The following is an 18,529-nucleotide window of genomic DNA, read 5'->3' on the forward strand; positions in this document are numbered from 1 at the left end:
TTCTCCTTAAAGGATCCCCTTTACACTTGTTGCAAGATATCAAGATATGTCTTTTTCAACTATCTTATCCTTGCTTATAAAAGTAATGCCTCTTTAACTTGGATTTATGAACATTGTTGCCTAAAAGGATATATCCTTGGTGTTGAAGGTGGGTATCCTTGTTTCTAGCTTCCTTAAGACATCAACATAGACCTATATTGATATCTTAAGGGGGGGGGGGGGGTGTAGAGCATATCACCCTTTTTGTACTATATTGTACTATATTTTTGTAATATCTTAAACAAGGTGTTTATTGTCAAAACCAAAGAAAACAAACTCTTACACAAGATACTTCGTGCCTAAATCCAGACACAAATTGATATATGTCTTAAACAAGGTGTGCATTCTCAAAACGAGAGAAAACAAAATCTTACATGAGATGTCCTTGAAACCAAGCATATATTTGTCTTACATAGGGTTATACATTCTCAAAACCAGAGTAAACAAACTCTTAAACGAGATGTTACCAACAAACTCTTACACGAGATGTTACCAATGCCAAGCACACATTTGCATTTTCAATTCATGTCTTACACAGGTTGTTGCATGCTCAAAATAAGAGAAAATAAACTCTTATATGGGATTCTTAATGCCTGAAACCAGGTGGTTGCATAAACAACAGGATTAGTAGAACTAGGAACACAGAACTAGACTATTCCCACTCTCCTCAACAAAATGGATCACCTAGAAAAACACAACTAGAATGTGTATCCATGTATTCTCTCACTCTTATTCTCATTGATCACATAGAAAAACACAACAAGAATGTGTATCCATGTATTCTCTCACTCTTATTCTCATTGATCACATAGAAAAACACAACAAGAATGTGTATCCATGTTTTCATTCTTTTATTCTCCTCATGAGCTTACATATTTTTTATTTATAGCTCATGTATGATATGTTCTCTTGCTTTTTTTACATGATCACTTGTGTCCTTGTGATGGTATTTGTTGGCATTCTGGTTCATTTTTGTATGATCAGTGAATGATATGGTTGTCATTGTTGGCAACATCATATCCTAAGTCTTCACAGTCTATCGGAAGTAAGTAGACCGAGATACCGAGGTTAACCAGCTAAGAAATGAGTAAACAAGATAAGTAGGGAGTAGACCGGCACATAGGAGATCAACCGACAAGTGGTGAGTAGACCGGTGCACAAAAGAGATCAACTGACTAAAAAGAGAACATATCGGTATACTGGAGGAAATCGGCTAGGTAGATTTTGATCAGTACACAGGTAAAGTTTGTAACCAATAGACTGGTAAAGTTCAGTTAGCATTCAGTTAATCAAAAATCTTCTCCAATCAATCGATGGACTTATTGGTATGACCGACTGTATTGACAAAGATTCCTACAATGATTTTAGGAGAGTGATTTAAGGCATGGTAACAAAATTTTGAATAGGATGTTTTGGAGGGAAAGTTTGTGACAGATTGATAGGATAATAAATTCACATAATTCATTCTTGACAAGGTTGTTGTTCATGGAAAAAGTGATAATGTGAAAGTAAACATAGGGGGAGTATAACAGAGTGTAGAGCTGAGTGAAAATGACTGAAAAAGTGCAGAGCCGAAGGTCAGAGAACCGATAGAGTGCAAAGCTGAATGCATAAGCAGGAAACTGGTGTTGTACAAAGAAGATACAAATGGTGCAGATAGAGTTTGTTTTTAGTGTGATCTGATCAAGCTATTGGTAGCTACTCCAGCATACCATCCTTTTGTTTCTTTCTAACCATTGAAACTAAAATCACTTATTAGGGTGTACTTTAACATGCTCCATTGTATAAATCCCTTAACAAGGTGTCATCATAATTGATGATCTTAAGACCTTTGACAAGGCTACCTTTAACAGGGTAAAATGCACTAACAGACCTTAGACAAAATCCCTTAACTGGGTGGCACCTAACAATGTCCTTGTAATGTCCTAATAGGGATGGCTCCTCATCGGGCATACTCCAGAAGAGTACAAATTTTGTGAGTTCCTACTCACACCATGGTTTTCTCCCATTTGGGTTTCCATGAGATAAATCTTGGTGTCACTGTGTATATTTTCATGCATGCTTATTCTATGATAGTGATTATTTATATTGATGAATGTTAAGTTAGTAAAAACTTGAGTTAAAAGTTTTAATTGAGTAAAACTGATAAAGTGCTGATTCACCCCTCCCCTCTAAGAACCAATTGGGACTAACAATTGGTATCGGATCCAAGTTCCTCTGGAGTAAAGCTTGAAAGCTTGAGGATAAAGATCATGGGAGAATACTGGTATCAAAAGCAGATTGATGAAGCAAACAAAATTTTTGATCAACTGAAAGAGAGATTGAGAAAATCTCTTGCAAAAAGAAAGAAATTATCTCAACAGCTAAATGAGAGTAAGGACATCATAGATCAAATCTCTGAACAAAGTGGATCTGAAGAAGCTGAAGAAGGAGACTTAGAACTCATGGAAAAGAACAACAAGCTAATTGAAGAAGTCACACATCTCAAAAGAGAACATGAAGGTCAGGCCCTGAGAATGATTGATATACTAGAAGCTAGTATAAGTGCTGATAAAAGAAAGAGGGAGGAAGAAGAAGATCTATCAAAAGTTGAAAGATCCAAGATGCTTGCTGAAGATGCCCTGAGAGAAAATGATGCAATCATGGTTGCAAAAGACAAAGAAATCCGAATTCTCTCTAAGGAGAATGAATATATACATAAGCATCTGCATGACAACACAAAAGAAAAGGAGAAGATGATGAAAGAGATTGAACAACTCAAGAGTGAGTTGAAAATTGAAAAATGAGAGAAATGAGAAGTTGAGGAAATTCAATGAAAGCTATGAGAAGGTAGATAAATAGTTGAAGGCTCAGAGAAGAAGAAAGGAAACAACCGGTCTTGGTTACCCTCGTTCAGGTCCTATGGAAATTGGAGAATCATCTAAATCCAAAAAGATGAAAGATGATAAAAGGAACCATTCAGAAGTGAAAGGTATGAAGTTTTCCAAATCCTCTTATAATCATTGTGGTAAATTGGGTCATAAGACTAATGAGTATAGAAATAAACTAGTTAGTCAAAAGAAGATTTTCACCTTTGATGGTTACTGCCATAATTGTCATAAGTATGGCTACACTACTTATGAGTGTAGATCTCAATCTAGCAGTATGCCAAATAGAAAAAGATTTAATGGACATTGCTTCACATGCAATAAGTTTGGGCACAAATTTTAAGAATGTAGGTTCAAGTCAAATGGATCAAGATCACTGTTCAAACCGGTCAGTCCTAACAAAAGGAGTAATCAGTTCAATGCCACCTGTTCCACGTGTGAGAATTTTGGTCATGTTGTAGAAAATTGCTGAATGAGAATAGGCCAGAGAAATAATTCAGGACCATGGAGGAAATAATTCAGGACCATGGAGGACAAATGGCATGGCATGTTTCGACTACCATAAGATTGGTCACTTAGCCAGAGATTAAAGGAACCGATCCTACAACCGGTTTGAAGACAAGAACTGGTTTAGAAAGAAGAAAGAGCAAAATGACCTGAAAGGAAAGAAGACAATTGAAGAAGTAAGAAATGAAATGAAAAAAAACATGGATCAAGAAGGAAGAAGGAAAAGAAGGAGAAGATCATTCTAAAACCAAGTCATCATCCATCGGTGATGATAGTTCCTCTTCTAACTAGGCATACCAATGCCCAGGGGGAGCACATATGGTAAGATTTGTTTTGAGTCCCCTTAACAAATATAAGGACATGTCTATCTGCATTGTTGTGATGCATAAAAATTAGTCTAAAATTTCTTGGTTGAAGAATGTCATGTGAGTTAGTTGTTTGTGTATCGGTATTGGTAACAAACAACTGATAAATTTGAATCGGTGTACTTTAAGTTGCAAGTTTCAAAACTAACCGTTGTATTATAACGTCGATAAATCTCAATGGATAAACAAGGAATGTCAACACATTTTCATTAATCCTGTTTTCTTGTGAAATCTCTCAAGCTCCTGTGCGATCAAAGGTGATTGGAATCTTGCTATGTAATATTTGTGTGGTAAGTTCAAGTAGAGTGATAGTGGTGTTTGGTATTTCTAAGGAGAAGGTATTCAACTTCATCTGAGAAAATATTGTTTGAAGGACATAATGGCAACACTGATAACGACTCCTGTGTTGGTTGAAGCTATCAAATAACTCCAACCTGAGTTCAAGGTGCATTTGATGAAAGCCAGTGAGATCGATATGACTGGTGCTTTATCATCTATGCCCTCCGATGTATTGTTGGTAGAAGACATTCACTCCTACATTGATTGCAAGCTTGAATAACTTGGAGACAAGTTCATTCGAAATGAGTTTAAAGGGTTTTGTGTTAATGATCAATTGAAGGCATAATTTCTATCTCTAAAGACCAAGGGTTTGACTAATGTTGTTGATTTTCTTGATCAGTTTCATGATGAATGGGTTAGGCATGTACTGAGTAGGGTTCATGATCAATTTTTGTGGCTGGAAGCTCAAGCACCGATCAAGATTACAAAGGAGGTGATTTGAAGAGTGACAGGGTTTAGTGCAACCGGTGAAGCATTAACCCTAAGAATGATTTCATCATCTGAAGTCATCTGGTTAACAAAATCCCAATGTGATAACAGAGAATTGACAATCACCCATATTGAGGATGTTGAAGTAAGATTTGCCTTTGCAGTGCTAGATTATAGGGTTTATCAATCATGCCAGATGAATAGTGTGCCAAGCGATGCCATACATGCTGGCTATCGAATTATCAAGGAGGATGCAACCTATGATATTTGTGAGATGATTAAAAGTCAATTTATGGTGAACATGGAAAGAATTAAGAAGGAAAAGAAACAATCCTTCAAATATGACTCATTTCTGGTATGTATATTTTTCTATGTGCAAAACATTTTCCCCGGTAAGGGTAAGGTAGTATGGTCTGAAGACAAACCTATCATGGTTCAAATAGGTGAAATATCTAGGGATCTAGGAGATAATTTTGGTGAAACAATGTGGGAATACTTTAAGGAATTCCAAATTAGGATCCAACTGGAATAGTACAGAAATACAAAGACAACATTTGTTTTCTTGTAGAAATAGATTGTTGTATCATTCAAACAGTTCAACCCAGAACCTTTTGGGTTCCACCTATGGGCTATGAGGTTGCAACAGATATTGTTAAAATTTATGTCAAGATGCTATTGTCCAAACTGGTAGACTCGAAGGCAAAGAGATTTGGAACCTGTGAGGAGGAAAGCTCCAAAATAAAATAGGAACTTTAGGTGCCAATTATGAAAAGAAAAGTAAGAAGAATGATTGATACTCTTGACAAGAAATATGGAGGTGAAGCATCTGGTGCCACTACCTCCACCAGTGCTAGTGTACAATCTAGGGTCAATCCTAATAGAGTTTGGTGTAGGAGCACCTCATCAAACCCTTCAAGATGACAAGTTAGACTCTGATAAGGAAGGATAAGGCATTAACAATGTCTTAAGGATGTTTTATATAGGTTTTCAATCATGCATTATATGTTTGTAATAATGAACCCCATCTTGTGAGCCAAACTCCTATTTTGGCATTTCTATGAGCCAATTAGGACTTTTGGACAATAGGGGATCAAGTGTGTTGGTTTTAAGTGTTTTAAGATGTTTTAGGAGGGGTTTAACTTGACCCAAGGCATTAAGAGGCGAAAGATGACATTTTGACAACTTTTGCAAAAGTTGTCATGAGCAACTTTTATGCACTTTTTGCATTTTGTAATTTAAAACTCCTCCAACGGCTCTAACCTCTTTATTTTTGGTTGAGAGAAGTTGAGGAATGGTTTATAAACCTCATGGATCCAATTTACAAGAGGTGATTGTATGGAGAAGAGTTTTTGATGCAAACAAACTAATATAATTCTGAGTTTTTCCTGCAATTCTGGAGTTTTCGTCCGTGGTACGGTTCTATACGGATTGAGATCCATTCCCAATGATGTGAATTTATTTGAGAGGAGAGTTAAATATGTTTTATTTTTGATTTGAAGTCTTGATTGTGTGTGTCACTCCTGATATTCAAGTTTTTCTGTAGGTACCCAGAAAACCAGGGTTTACCTTGGGTTTTTTCCTCCTTCATGGTCATATCTTGCACTTTACCAATCTGAGGCTCATGGGATTTGGTGAAAGGAAAGTATGTTCAATATGTTTTATATTTCCAAGAGTGTTTTTTAGGAGGAGCAAGGGAGATAAGTGTTTGAAGCGACCCTAGGTAGACATCTGTATGTGGCTACCTAGACCTTGAACAAACAAAAGTACCTTGTGTGCAAATGGTGATGCTTCCAGGCATGTAACCATGGAATCCATATTGATTTATGTTTCCCAACATACCCATGAGATTGTAATCCACTGGTTCATTCAACTGAGTATAGTTGCTTCATGAAAGAGGCCTAATTAGCCCTTTTAGGACAGTCAACTTCCTACCAGCAAAGACCTTTATTTTCCAGACCTGGAACTATCCTTTTGGGGACTTGTATAAATCCCAAAAGGATGTTTGAATGCATAATTTTTTTGCCAAGGTGTTTGGGAAAATTTGAACTTAACGTCCCTTTACCCACTAAATAAGGCTATAAGCAACTAGGCCTAATTGAGTGAGTTTCTTAAAAAATGAGCATGTATCCTTGCAACCGGTGCTTTGTCTAACCTTAGGGAGTTTTGTATGACCCAAAAATGGTGTGAAAATGATTTTTAATCCTTGGAGGTATCACGGAGTGTGTTGTAGCAAGATACCCCTATTTAAGTAAGCAAGAGTCTTGGAGATGGCGAGAAGATTGTACTAAAGTTGTAGAGCCTTGCCTTGGTAGGATCCCATTCATGTGTTAGGGGGTCAGTGTCATACATTTTGAGGTGTTTGGTAGGTAACAAGGATGGCTCTGCATTAGAGATGAAGGATTAACAGGTGAAAAGAAGAAAGTGACAAAGATAAAACCCAAGGGGACTACAACAACCAAGCTTGCAACATATACAAAAGAAAAGGATTTAGGTACTTTTGTATCTTCCTCAAGTAAAGATAGACCGGTAGGAGTGACATATTCCAAAAAGAAGAAGAGTGAAGGAAAGGATGAAAAAGAGGGTGATATCTCCGAAACCTAACCAGATGTGGAAATCAAGGAGCTTAGAAGAAGTGGAAGGAACAAAGCCCCAACAGTTGATGAATTGGTCCATGGGATCAAAGAATATGGAGGTCTGTCTGGTGTTGGGAGAACATATTCCCTCAGTAATAAATAAGACAAAAGGAAAATTGAAGAAGCCCTGATCTAGAACTTGCACAAGTTTTGTAGGACTCCTAGTGAATTATATGGCATAATTCCATTAGATTTGCAAGATCAAATTGAAGGGAGATGGAAAACAACTCTTGCTACTGAAAAGGAACTCAGAATAAAAGCACTCATGGAAGTGCAACATGAATTAGACCTTGATCAAGCTTCACTAGTGGCTGAAGCATGCATTCAACATTTCAAAATAAGGAATAGAACTGGGAGAGTGTCAATACATGAAGTTGGAGCAGTTCACACTGAAGGTGTTTCCTTGTGGAAGAAAATTATGGATTAGCAAAAGGAAGTTGGAGAAGAAATAGAAAAGGAAACAAAACAGGACCAAGGTGCAGCTGTCCTTGAAAAAGAAAAAGGTAAGGAAAAAGACTCTTCAGAAGGTTTTGATGTCTTCTCAATTAATGATATTATAGGAAAATGTTGTGTCAGACATTCCCAATTTGACAAAGGATGTTGAACAACCGGTTCACACTTCACCGGTGAAGGAAGCTGATCAAACTAAGCTTCCTAGTCTGAAGTGGTAGTTGAAGACATTCTTTATGAGGATACACCTCATAGGAATTCATTGGTACAAAATCCTATTCTGTTTGAAGAAGGAAAAGAGGAAGAGAAGAAAATAGAGGAAGGAAAAGAGGAAGAAAAGAAAGCAGAGGATAAGAAAGCAATGATGGATACTCCTCCGGCAAAGAGGAAGTTAGACTTAGAAAATGAGAGTGAGAAGAAGAAGGTAAGAATCATCACAACAACTAGTTCAGAAGTTGAGACTGTAGAAAAGGAAGCTGAAACATAGGAGGAAGAAGAGGGAGAGTCGGTCATTGATATAAAGAAAATGATTCCCAAGTAGCTGATGAAGGTCTTAGAAAAACTGAAAATGCAAGCTGAAAAGGCTAAGTTGAGAGAAAGGAAAAAGAAGGCAAGAATTCGCAATTCTGCCAAAACAATTCTTTCTAACCTAATTCTTGACATTGCTGTTGATAATACTGCCCCCATCATTGACCAGTAAAATACTCTTATTACAACAATCGGTTCAGAGGGAACCAATCTAGAGAAGGTTGCAGTAAGACAATATGAATCAAAGAGAGGAGATAATTTAATGGAACAAATATTAGTTGGAAAGGTTGCTCTCTCTACCCTAACAGAAGAAGTCAAAAAAATACTTCAAGAAGTTGGTCAATTACTGGTCAAATCTTCAAGTTTTACCAATTTCATTAGAGATCTAGAAGACAAAAGAAATCAGACTCAAACAAAAATTCAAGATTTGATAAGTTCTTTTGATCCTCTCACCAGTTCAACATCAACTTTCACTGGCAAGGTCAAACAACTCAATCAGGAAATCAAAAGGTTGAAAGAAGAAGAGGACAAATGAGGTCTTAGCTTGTTAGAGCTATAGTGCTACTTGGCACCAATTATTGACTTCATGCAAATCAACATTAAAGAAGCCGACCACCTCTTAAGTGAACCTAACTGCAAAATAGTTGATGATATGGAGGTTTTTATTGCAGTTATGCATGGGCACTTCACAACAATGAAACAGGTAAAATCTTCATGGGAATCCTCATTAAAAGTTGCTCAAGAAAATTTCAAGGACCTTTTTGCTTTACTTTGAAAAATTATTTTGTATAGTCTTTGCCATTGATGGAAAAAGGGGGAATTTTGGAGACTTGTACAGTGTGAGTTATAGGGGTCAGAAACAGGGGTCAGAACCGACACAATTTTTGTAATTTTTTTAGTGTTTGCCACCAATGCCAAAGGGGGAGTTTGTTGGCATTCTGGTGCATTTTTGTATGACCAGTGAATGATATGGTTGCCATTGTTGGCAACATCATCTCCCAAGTCTTCACAGTCTATTGGAAGTAACTAGACCGATATATTGATGTTAACTAGCTAAGCAATGAGTAAACAGGGTAAGTAGGGAGTAGACCAACACACAAGAGATCAACTGATAAGTGGTGAGTAGATGGGTGCACAAAAGAGGTCAACCAGCTAAGCAGAGAATAGATTGGTATACAGGAGGAATTCAGCTAGGTAGATTTTGATTGATACATAGGTAAAGTCTATAACCGACAGACTGGTAATGTTGAGTTAGCATTCAATTAACCGACAGTCTTCTCTAGTCAACTGACGGACTTATCAACATGATCAACTATCTTGACAGAGATTCCTGCAATGATATCAGGAGAGTGATTTACGGCATGGTAACAAAATTTTAAATATGATATTTTGGAAGGAAAGTTTGTGACAGATTGATAGGACAATAAATTCACATAATTCATTCTTGACAAGGTTGTTGTTCATGCGAAAAGTGATAATGTGAAAGTAAACACAAGGGGAGTATAACAGAGTGTAGAGCCAAGTGACAGATGACTGACAGAGTGCAGAGCCAAAGATCAGGGATTCGATAGAGTGTAGAGATGAATGTATAAGCAGGAAATTAGTGTTGTACAAAGAAGATACAAACGATGCAGATAGAGTTTGTTTTTAGTGCGATTTGATCAAGCTATTGGTAGCTACTCCAACATATCATCCTTCTGTTGCTTTCTAACCATTGCAACTAAAATCCCTTATTAGGGCAGACTTTAACAGGTCCTATTGTATAAATCCCTTAATAGGGTGTCATCTTAATTGATGATCTTAAGATCTTTGACAAGGCTATCTTTAACAGGGTAAAAGGCACTAACATGCCTTAGACAAAATACCTTAACCGGGTGGCACCTAACAAAGTCCTTGTAATCTCTTAGCAGGGATGGCTCCTCACTAGGCGTATTCCAGAAGAGTACAAATTTTGTGAGTTCCTACTCATACCATGGTTTTTTCCCATTTGGATTTCCACGAGATAAATCTTGGTGTCACTGTGTATATTTTCATGTATGCTTATTCTACTGCAATGGTTATTTATATTGATGAATGTTAAGTTAGTAAAAACTTGAGTTAAAAGTTTTAATCGAGTAAAACCGGTAAAGTGCTGACTCACCCCTCCCCTCTCAGCATTGGTTGGGACTAATAGTATTTTCAAGAATGATATTAGTGGTTGAGATATTTTGGTTATCAAGATCTCTTCGAGTAGTTGACTTGTGGTCTTGTTTGGTTTTTATCTTTTGTGTTGTGTGTCTTTTCCCTTTTGTCTTTGTTTGTCTTTGTTTGCCTTTTTGTCTTTGTCTTTGTTTTTTTTGGTTTTGTGTGCCCTTGCATGCAACTACGTGAGTTAAGATCCTAACATTGGGGGATTAGTTCGTCAAAATTAGTGATGTCTTATACTCCTTGTGATCTCACTCCTAATTTCTCCTTCCTTTCATCTTTTCATCTACTTCACTGCGAGTATTTGCATAGGCTCATACTCATGTTAAAGTGGGGGCTAAATGTAGCATCATAAATTATCAATGGACCAATATACACCTCATGTTTGTGCCCCTATTTAGTGTGTCCTTGTTGCAAGGTGTGCACCCTTGGTCTCCTTATGCTGTGTAGTGTAGCGCTCGGGTTTGTGTCATGGCTTAACCATCTCATGTGGATTTTATAAGTCTAGTGGTTGTATCGTGCATTAATAGGTCGATCTTTTGGTGCAACAACAATTGGACTTGTAACAAGTCATATCAGAGCTTGGTCATAGGTTCAAACCCCTTGCTTGTGTTGGGGGGGATTTATGCAAGGTGTGTACCCTTGGTCTCCTTGTGTTGTATAGCATAGTTCTTAGGTTTGTGACATGGCTTAACCACCTCCTATAGATTCTATAATTGTAGTGGTTGTATTGAGCATTAATAGGTCAATATTTTGGTGCAATGATAATCACACTTGTAAAAATCCAACCCTCATCACCTTTTTGGATTCGTTTGTGCCTATTTTCTAGCTTTGAGGCCATGAACAAACTTTTGTGGGTCCTACTATTGGATACCCACCCTGTTTTAGCTTTGTTTTAGTCCTAATTATGGTGAGAATAGGGTGTGGAATGCATTGGTTTGGACCATGGCACCTCAAAATGCCATGGTCCCACTCAATTAAGCCCCAATTTGAAATAGGGTCAAGGATATATCTCATTGCTAATATTTGATCCTTGTGGCTCCCCATGACCGTTGAAGGTTGACCTAATTGGTAATTTACCTAGAATCCCTTATATAAAGACATTTTATCAACCTATTTTCATATAAGTGATCTAACAATATAATCTTCATAAGTTGACATATCCTAACACTCGATTATCCATGAAGTATTCATCATCAATCTTTTTTAGAGATCTTCAAAGTTGCATATTTATCCTTCAACCATTGTGGAGCAAAATTACATCAATCCTATGCAAGGCATTTTATACAACATTGTGTGATTATGATTTTTGAGTTTGTCATGCCATTTTATACAACATTTGTGATTACGTTCAAATAGAAAAGCATCATGATAAAAAATTGCAGATCTGAGGTATATCCATTCAGTGTTTATTTTAGTATTTGCATTATTTCATTCAAGGTTAATTCCTAAATCGGGGTTTGACTTAGGAAAACCCTTATACCCAACAATTTTCCCTTTCTTTCTATGTGTAGGAAACAGGTACAAAGCTGGGTTCAGGAGGATTGACATAATTCATAGAGACAAATAGGTTCAATTTTTGATGAAAAAAAAAATCACAGGACCATGGTGAATTGATATTACTTGGTCTGGAAAAATTAGGCCGAACTTCTAGGAATAGATTCGTAACATCTTATTTTGATTAGATCTAGGTTGGTATCTCTGTATGATGACTATAGCTCACCGTGTTTGCTCAATATATTTAACAATCATCTAATTTACCCTAATTTTAGCATTTTCACAATTCAAGTTAGAAAGAGTGAACCAAATCCTAACCAAGTGAACCTAATCAAAATTTTAAAATTTTTTCCATTGTGATTATGCCTGGATCTATTAGGTCCATCTCTCTTTAAATTTGCTGGTTTATCAAGTAAAATTAGTGGGCTTGTTACTGCAAAACCTTTTACATTGGTAGTCATTCTACCCATTTTCTTTCTAACAAGTAGCTTATTTTCTTATTGTGTGGAGGGCCCCACGAGACACATTGTGATTTTGTGTGTCCCTACAAGAAAAATCTTTTCTTCTCTAGCTTCTCTCCAATGGCCCACCATATGTTGGCTCAATGGAGAAAGAATATTATATAATACGGAGGGCTTCCTGAGTGTTTGATAGTCTACCACATGTGTAGGATGATCAAGTTCTTACTCCAACCTTTCCTAGTGGATGTCTTCGAGTCTACATAGGAAGGCTATGGAGAGTTTGAGGCAACAAGAATTTGATACAGAAACATGACATGACCTATATACCAACCATGCTGATAATTTTGGGAGATTTGTAACTAACGACCTTCCAATGTGAATATGGTCAGACATTGTCATTCCAAATCAGATCTTCTAGAATGGCGGTAAAAAAAAGTTTATCTTCCTTATAGTGGAAGGAGCTATAAAAGTTAGGAACAAAGGATGAGTAAGAGAGAGATTTTTTGTTCGGAAAAGAATATTATCTGATTAGATCTTATTGTATTCTAAGTTTTAGGTTGGATTTTAAAAATCTAAATGTATTAGTTTCTAAAAGAAATAGGATCTTTGTGTAAGTGATTAGTTTTTTGAAACATTTTTTACAAATGATTGCTAGATCAAGTGATTTTGTTTTGTAAAATTGTAGAAATGGTAGTTGGGCCTTAATATTATTCTAAATAAAAAACTATGCCATGTTGCCTTTCTTTGATATTCTTAATAATTTTCTGTGCTAATTCTATTTGCTGGATTTCTATTTGCATTTTTTTGGAGTTTTCCTTTATGAAATTGTGAATCATGTCCATAGATCACTCCTTCATGCTCATGAAATAAATTTCAGATTATACCATCCTTGCAAAACTGAAAAGGATCATGTTCAGAATTATTTGATTGTCTATAGAGCTTTGCCTTTACGAGTGCCCCCCTTTAAATAGGATTTGAATATTTCATCTTATGTCAAAGTTGCTTTGTATGCCCTATTATTTTCTCGATATTAAAGGGGTTGTGATGTATTCTGCGTTGTTCACTCACTATTTTTTCTTAGCAACCATCATCCACAAATGTTCTTGAAAATATTGCTCATTTTCTGAGTTTCTTTTTTGTTATTCGATAGGGTTAGGTTTAGGATGCCTTCTTTCCCTTCCCAACCCTCTTTTCTAAATTAAGAAGAGCTGGCTTATAAAATCCCAAAGGTCATTATATTAGAATCCTCAAAAATCTGTTAGAATCCTTAAAAATCCTTGCAAAAATGATGATTTTACACGCATGTTTTAAATTTCACCCCTCAAGTTACCTCTTTAAATAGTCATTCCCCTTTACATCTCCCATGTTTTCCTAATTATTTTTATTTACCTTACTCACCATGCCCTTTAGGCCCTAATGCCACTTTATCATCAATTATCACAATCTCGTAGGCCTTTTAATTTATCACATTAAATGGGTATCGATATGGCGACAAGAAAAGCAAGGAAGCAAAGTTATCAGAATATTGTAATAACCTAGAGTGAAGTTGTTGCCAAAGTGTAGGATGTTGGGAGTTAAGAAAAGGTCCTATTGTGATATAGTGATAAGTGTTAACTCATGTATCATGATATTGCAAGAAGAAAAAACATAATAAAAAAACATTGTAGTAACACGATGACCATTACTGCAATCCCACAACAGTAAGGGAGACTGCTAGGAGTAAACTTGTGACATGGCGATGAGATGAGAACTCATTCTAGTCGTAGATGACATCAATAGGTCATTACTCCATTTTTTGAGAAGGTGGCAAAGTTGTTAATTCCTTACAATGGCATGAATGAATTAAATGAGACATGACCCTCACATGCTGCCATTAAAAACCAAAATTTTCCTGCAAAATTCATTAAAATCTAAAGATTAAATAGTGCGGGATCTGCGACAAAGGGGAGAGGGTCAAGATCACCTATGAATACACAAGTACATACTCCACTGTCTTTGAGCCTTCTTGAGTAATTTCCAACTGAATTTGAAATATGATATAAAAGTGTGAAGTGGAAATTTTTTTTTTGGGGGGGGGGGGGGCTTTAGAAAATTCACTGCTTGAAAGAAAAGGGGAATCTACTAAGCTTAATTTTTTTACTTTACATTCAAAAGAGGGGGATGAATCTACTAGATCCAATCTTATATGATGAAAGGGTTGAATGCTAAGTACATTAGCTTTGATTGAAATGAAATTGACCTCTTTTGTAAGTCGATTGACTGAATTATGACTAAGTGATAGAAATTAAGACAAATTATGAGAAAACAAGGAGCTACAAATTTGGGATTTGGTCGTGCACTTGGATCTGAGAAGCTTGAGATGATAAGAAGCTTCTCTACAAAATCGGGTGAAAGTTGTAGGGACCGTGTGCTTGTACTAGGTCGCTCGCAACATAGGCCTCCAAACTTTCCATGCACCGAAAATGGTTTTTCCACCTCTGCAAATAAAGTTTAATTCTAGAAGTACAACTATGCACCTACTTCCTGTAGAAAGAAAGAAAGGGAAATGTGTTGGGAATAGGGGTTTGCCTTCAGGTCAAACCTCAGTTTTGGAATTAACCAAGTGGTTGAAATAATGTAAATGAAAGGACTAAAATTAGAAATCCTCCTCTTTGAGGGGATGTTGAATTAACTAAAATTGAAATGCTTATACCTCCTTGTGAAGTTTTACTTGCCTCCACATGGAATTAGGCTTTTATGAAATTGAATGATGATCTCCTCTTCAACGCTTTAAATCTAGACTCTTTTTCTTCTCCAAAGCTTGAAGGAAGATGCTTGACTAATTGAATGATTGATCTCTTGAATGCCTAGATGCTTGATTTCTTTTCCTAATCTACAAATGAGAGGGGAAATCCCTCTTATATAATTTCTAGTGGGTTTAATTGATTGATTTTCTGACTTGGGCTGACATAGGGGGAATTTTATCACTCCATTTTGGGATAGGCCAAAGGGAGGGACCCCAAGATAGGTCTCCTTTAGGGGATCCCAGGGTGCCACTGTTAGACAATTCAAATAATCTAAAGACAACTGGGGGGGTGGGGGGGGGGGCGAATAAGTTGTCACTAGATTACCAGAACCTTAAGAAATTAAAACTTGAATACCAAACCCAAAAGATCAATACCGGGATGCATAAACCAATTACCAAAATAGCAGATATATACCAATTGTGCAGAAGAAACAATTAGAGAATAAATACCATGCACATGACACCAATATTTGTATGTGGAAAACCCAGTAAAGGGAAAAACCACGGTGAGAAGCCTACCCACAGTCAGATAATACTTCTGCAATAAGTATGTGATTACAAATGAGGGGCCTGCACTTGCAGGAAGGCTAACGGCCTAAAGAACACTTCTCATTACAAAAGGAGTCTCACTAACTATATAAAAATCCAGACTACAATTCGGAAGAGAGAACGAACTGCAATGATATCATCTCTTATGCCTGAGTACAATTCTGGTTAAGCTCAATACCAGAGGACTTAATCCTCTTACATAAACCCAACTCGATCACCAATGATAGACCAAATCCTCTACATGAATGATTATCACATTATTCACTCCTTACATATCCATTCATCCTTACATATGATCTACAATGAGATCTCACATAATATATATACAAACCCTCGACCATAAACAATAAGGTTGGCTACCAGAAAATAAAGCAATTACATAATTACAAATAATATCCAACCCATAAGACATCTCGAAAACATATCGAGAAGTCCAATCAACACGTTACATTAATCAAGTCCATAACCTAGATAAACCGGACCCAATATAGGTTCACACATGCAAAGCAATGATTCCAATAAGCCAAGTCTTGAACACAATCACCATCAACATCTTGAATCTCTACTAGAAGCTGCACCAACACCACTTATGCATACCATCAAATATCTTCAACAAATCTCTGCTGGTGAAACCCTCACTGTTAGAATCAATGATAGTCCCAAAGACATTGTGAGGGGGGGGGGGGGGGGGGTGAATCAGTGTCTAACAGATTAACAAAATATTTATCCTTATTAAGAATTTTGCATCTCAAAACAGTGTACTGGTAAATAAGAATTAATGAAACAAATAAGATTAACAGAGACAACATAGAGAACACACCATAACATAAGATGTTTAATGAGGAAACCTAGTGTGGGAAAAACCTTGGTGGGATTTGTGACCCACAATATTCACTCACTGGTCAATATTACTTGCAATGAGGGGCCTGCACATTCAAGAAGGCTAGTAGCCTAGAGCTCATTGCTTAAACACAAAATAGAAGTCTCACTGACTAACAAAATGGATTATCAAAATCCAATACAATGTACTGCTTCAAATCAGCATCAACTATGCCAGGTTCAGTACCGGTTTAAGCTCAGGCTATAACCAAAACCTTCGCTGTCAATTATATCACCTTATACAAAATTTCCTTATACTTTTCATCTATCTCCTTTACAAAAGGACCTACAATATCTCATACATATATGAGTCTTTTACAATATACCATGTCGGCTTTTACAAAAGATAATTACATTATAAAACAATAAACAAAAGTTTATTCCATGTCGGCTTGAGTGCCGATATGCATTGTTGCCATTGCTGGTGAAGTGCCTGTCGGTGTATGTTGAAGTCTATCGCCGGTGCCAGTAATTGCCGGTGGGTTTCCAGATGATTGCCAGTTGGTTGCCATCAATGACAACATACTCTATTCTCATAAGAGTGTAGGATGCCAACACTCACTAGATCATCAAACCAAGCTTACCAGCATATAAGATAGCATCCGATCACCAAGTCAAAAATAACTGATTGAATATGAATCTGAGTAGCATGAATAGCAGATCTAAGACAATTCCAAAAGCCAAAACATCCCGTAGCATACCGGATCATCATGATCTAACCAACCAGAAACCAAACATCCTACTGGGACTAGAAGGATATCAGTAAAGAGCCAAAACAACTAGTGTTGACATTAATGAAAAAACATCAATGCAACACATAATCAATTCCTCCAAATGGCCAACAATCTCCCCCTTTGGCATTCATGGAAACACTAGATGTGAAGAACATCCAAGTGCCAAGAAATACCAAACAAATCTCCCACACAAGAATATAGCAATGAAGTCCTGATCGAAACTCTCCCTGTAAATGATATCACACTTAAGTTCTGCAAATTTCTCCCCCTAATGTATATATCCCTTAATTTTTTCACATGAGTATCTCTCCCCCTTTGACATAAATGCCATAAATTTGACATAAATATCAAAGAAAAAATAAAAAACCACTGAATCACAAGGCTAACTACTCCCCCTGAGCAGTAGCATCACCATATGAATCCAAAATGAATAATATCTCTGATAATGCATACCAAACTTATTGCAAATAGCATCAATCAATTTTCTACCAGAGGGGCATAAACCCCTAACCTGTCTCTGAGGTACTCAAATGATTCTTTAGGCAAAGGTTTAGTGAAAATGTCTGCAATCTAACTTCATTTTCTTCCACCTTTTCCTTCAAAAAGTTATACTTGATATATATGTGCTTTATCTTAGAGTGAAATACCAGTTTCTTTGATATGTCTATAGTAGTAGAGTTATCACAGTGAATAACTACAATGCACTTTTATGTCCTTCAATATTTGCTTCATCCATAGAAGTTGTGTACAGCTAGTAGGAACAACAACATACTCAACTTCAACAATAGATAAAGAAGTACATGACTGTTTCTTGCTAATTCATGAAATAAGTTTCTTTCTAAGAAAGAAAGCTCCATCAGAAGTACTTTTCCGATCATCAACATCACCTGCCCAATCTGCATCTATATATGTACATAAATTAAAGTCATCATCCTTAGGGTACCACAAACCATATTCAGATGTACCTTGTAAGTATCTAAAAATCCTTTTCACCTCACTCTCATGATTTTCTCTAGGATCACTTTGATAGCTTGATGCAATGCAAAAAAAACATTCATTATATCAAACCTAGTCTAAGTCAAATATAGAAGACCGCCAATCATAGACTTGTATCTTGTAGGATTTATCGGTGTAGATTCATCTTTCCTTGTCAATTTCTCACTTGTAACCATATGAGTACTTACTGGTTTAGAATCTTCCATACCAAATTTCTTTAACAATTCCCTAGCATACTTAGTTTAACAGATGAAAATACCTTTGTCAGTCTGCATAATCTGCAAACC

The sequence above is a fragment of the Cryptomeria japonica genome, chromosome 10 (genome assembly GCF_030272615.1).
Source record: "Cryptomeria japonica chromosome 10, Sugi_1.0, whole genome shotgun sequence".
Taxonomy (NCBI): domain Eukaryota; kingdom Viridiplantae; phylum Streptophyta; class Pinopsida; order Cupressales; family Cupressaceae; genus Cryptomeria; species Cryptomeria japonica.